Below are 3,626 nucleotides of genomic sequence, written 5' to 3'. Positions count from 1 at the left end.
CGCACGGTTTCCTAGGCAGCATAGAATTCGAAACAGTAGCCTAACACTGTGCCTTTGTCGTGCTGATCAATGTTGCTTTAGAAACAGAGTGGAAACAGTTCACTACACAACGTTGCGATTTTCACGTCTGTACTACAGTAATACCGCGTTGCATAAGAAACATGTCGCGCGCTGCAGTTGCGCGACATTTAAATTATGCCACCTGGAAAACGTTGTACCTTCAACCTTTTTCCGACTTTTAGCATACGGTTTCCTAGGCAGCAGGGAATTCGAAACAGTAGCCTAACGCTGCGTTTTATCGTTCCAATCAATATTTCGTCAGAAACAGATTGGATACAGTTTACTACACATCGTTGCAATTTTCACGTCTGTACAACACTGATATTACGTTGCTTAAGCAACATGTCGCGCGCTGCAGTTGCGCAACATTTAAATTATGCCGCCTAGCAACGTTGTACCTTCAACTTTTTTTTACCTTTAGTACACGGTTTCCTAGGCAGCATGAAATTTGAAACAGTAGCCTAACGCTGTGCCTTGTTGTGCCGATCAATGTTGCATCAGAAACAGATTGGAAACAGTTAACTACACAACGTTGCGATTTTCACGTCTGTACTACACTGATACTACGTTGCTTAAGCAACATGTCGCGCGCTGCAGTCACGCAACATTTAAATTATGCCGCCTAGAAAACGTTGTACCTTCAACCTTTTTCCGACTTTTAGCACACGGTTTCCTAGGCAGCGTGGAATTCGAAACAGTAGCCTAACGCTGCGTTTTATCGTTCCAATCAATATTTCGTCAGAAACAGATCGGATACAGTTTACTACACATCGTTGCAATTTTCACGTCTGTACAACACTGATATTACGTTGCTTAAGCAACATGTCGCGCGCTGCAGTTGCGCAACATTTAAATTATGCCGCCTAGCAACGTTGTACCTTCAACTTTTTTTTACCTTTAGTACACGGTTTCCTAGGCAGCATGAAATTTGAAACAGTAGCCTAACGCTGTGCCTTGTTGTGCCGATCAATGTTGCTTCAGAATCATATTGGAAACAGTTCACTACCCTATTGGAAAAACCAGTTTGAAAATCTAACTGGTCATACTGGTATTTAAACTGGTCAAACTGGTATTTGGACTGGTCAGACTGGTCTGACCGGAAATCAAACTGGTGGAACTGGTAGTCAGACTGGTCTAACTGGTAACCATATTGATCTAACTGGTCACCAGATTGCCTTCGAACGGGTCACCAGATTGGCCTGACTGGTCACCATATTGACCTAACTGGTCACCACGCTGGCTGAAATGGCAACCAGATTGACCAAACTGGTCACCAGATTGGCCAAACTGGTCCTCAGACTGGCCGAACTGGTCCAACTGGTAACCAGATTGACCAAACTGGTCACCAGACTGGCCAAACTGGTCCAACTGGTAACCAGATTGACCAAACTGGTCACCAGATTGGCCTAACTGGTTACCAGATTGACCCCTCTTTTTCACTTTATTTGTAGGGGTGTGCGAATTGGATAGCGCAGAGGCATTCGTAACCTTCACTGTGCAAAATAAAGTCGCAACAAAAGGTTCTGTTAACAGTGTTGAAGCTATTTATTTGTCATATATGTTCTACCATTTCGCGATTGTCACAGGGAGAAATGGTACTACAAACAATTAATTCATTTGCAACTGAATTCATGGCATATTAATGCCCACACGAAAGGTCAGCTTTATTTATTTAGCTAGAGCTTTATTTATTTAGCTTCATCAATCCAAAAAAATAAGAGCCAACATACTTCGATATTCTTAAAGTTTTTTTTTTAAATATTTGATTCCCAAAAATAGGTTAAACCAGTTTAAATTCTACAAAACTTGAGATAAAAAAGTTTATAACTGCTGCACCATGCTTTATGTGGGTGATGGGACAAGTTTACTCGAATATAACGCGCCCTCGATTGTAACGTGCACCCTTTTCTCGAGGTCCGAAAAATGAAAAAAAACGCCATGACTTCAATCGTTCCCACTTGGACTTTATAATTTTCCCGCTTTTTACCACGGCCTTTATCCACCCTGGCCTGCACCGAGAAGCCGCTTCCAGGCTCCAGCGCAAGTGCCCGAGGCCGAGGCAGGGAGCCTCTATTGTGATGTCGGAGAAGCGCGGGAAAATGTGGCAGTATGAGTCAGGCCCCTGGAATGCGCCGGTGCCCTGGGTGCCTTGCAAGGGGAGAGGTGCTCACGTGCAAGGACAGAGCGCGCGGGCCAATCAGCGCGGCACTCGCGCCCCCTCGAAGCGCCAGTCGACGTCAACAACAACTCCGGCAACAAAAAAAAAAAAAAAAAAAAGGGTTCTGGCGCGACGGTTGGGCGCACGTTGGGCCGGTTGGATCTTTGTTGTTTGGGGCCGCTGTTCTGCTTGGGGAGGTTATAAGTTGTCTTCAAGCTGTGTTTGTATAAGATAGTTAGCAGGAGCCTTGAGTGCTGCGTCTGCCGATGGTTCCTGTGGCTGACGACGTCCTCCACCTGAGTTCCACTCTCTCGCGGGCGAAATGGCTGCGTCCCAGAACGGCGTGTTTGGAATTCGCTCCGTCCTCATTGCGGCGCTGGCAATGGCTGCCTCTGCCTCCGCGCCAGCGAGCCATGGTAAGCAGGCTCGACCATTTGGATTCATTTTCATAATTAGATGCATGTGAAACTGAACGTTTCAGCTACCCGATTTGAAACAGCTATGCTAGTAATACAACCGCCAGTGTGTATGCAGCTTCAGAGATATTCTACCATAGTGGTTGCGAGTTGCGTAGCGGACGACAGACTAGGGAGGCAGGAAGGGGGTAACAACAGGATCTTTTCGCTCCTGGGCGTTGCTTTGCGTAAAGGCTGAACCGCATCTAAGCGATTAAGCGAACGACGGTGACAGTGACGAGAATCAGCGACGAGCGACGGAGATTTCCATCGGTCGGTCGTCGCGTCGCTCGGTTTTTGGATTTCTAGAAATCGTCGCTCATGCCTTGGTCGCTTGCTGCCGTCGCTTTCATGCGGTTTGTCTCGTCGCGCGAGTGACCGAGCGACAGCGAAGCGGATCGTCGTCGCTTCTCTTGTCGCTCGCCAAATCGCTTACATGCGGTTTATACTTAATTGCCGCTAGACTGGCACCACATGTGCGGTTGGCGCACGCTTCCATATTCCCTCTCACTGTTTATGATAGTGCATATTTTTTATTCGTGGCATTAGTTATACATACCGTTTTAGAACAGACGGGTGCGAATAAATCTGCCATGGCTCTAATTTCTTATCTTTATTCTTATTTCAGATGCCTTGAGGTACAATGTTATCCACCACCGGGACCCCGACACTCCAGAAGATGTGGAAATTTCGCCGACCGGCTGGGGCTATAATGAATAATATCATGACAATTTTTTTAAATTGTAAATATGTTTTTATGTTTATTTTTGTGGTCTGAAGTATGTGTATTTTTTGTGAAAAAAAAGTGAATTTTATCCGTTTACGACCTGTGTTGTCGATATTACCAGTTTAACTGGTTTAACTGCTTGGAGTGAACCAGTATACGCAGTGGTACAGTATTACTAGGATACACATTTTCACAGTCAGACCTGTATGCACAGTTTCACAGTAAG

General features: G+C 45.6%; 1 long non-coding RNA gene across 1 annotated transcript; it reads left to right on the top strand.

Moving 5' to 3' along the window:
• Positions 1-2,594: 2,594 nt before the first annotated feature.
• Positions 2,595-3,421, top strand: LOC120837095. The gene is made up of 2 exons (XR_005714808.1): positions 2,595-2,634; positions 3,302-3,421. It is a non-coding gene; the product is annotated as an uncharacterized LOC120837095 (long non-coding RNA).
• The last annotated feature ends 205 nt before the right edge of the window (positions 3,422-3,626 follow it).

This window comes from Ixodes scapularis, unplaced genomic scaffold (assembly GCF_016920785.2).
Source record: "Ixodes scapularis isolate PalLabHiFi unplaced genomic scaffold, ASM1692078v2 PGA_scaffold12__126_contigs__length_90152505, whole genome shotgun sequence".
Lineage (NCBI taxonomy): Eukaryota > Metazoa > Arthropoda > Arachnida > Ixodida > Ixodidae > Ixodes > Ixodes scapularis.
The sequence above is the reverse complement of the archived record's forward strand: the minus strand, read 5'-3'. Positions and strand labels throughout refer to the sequence as shown.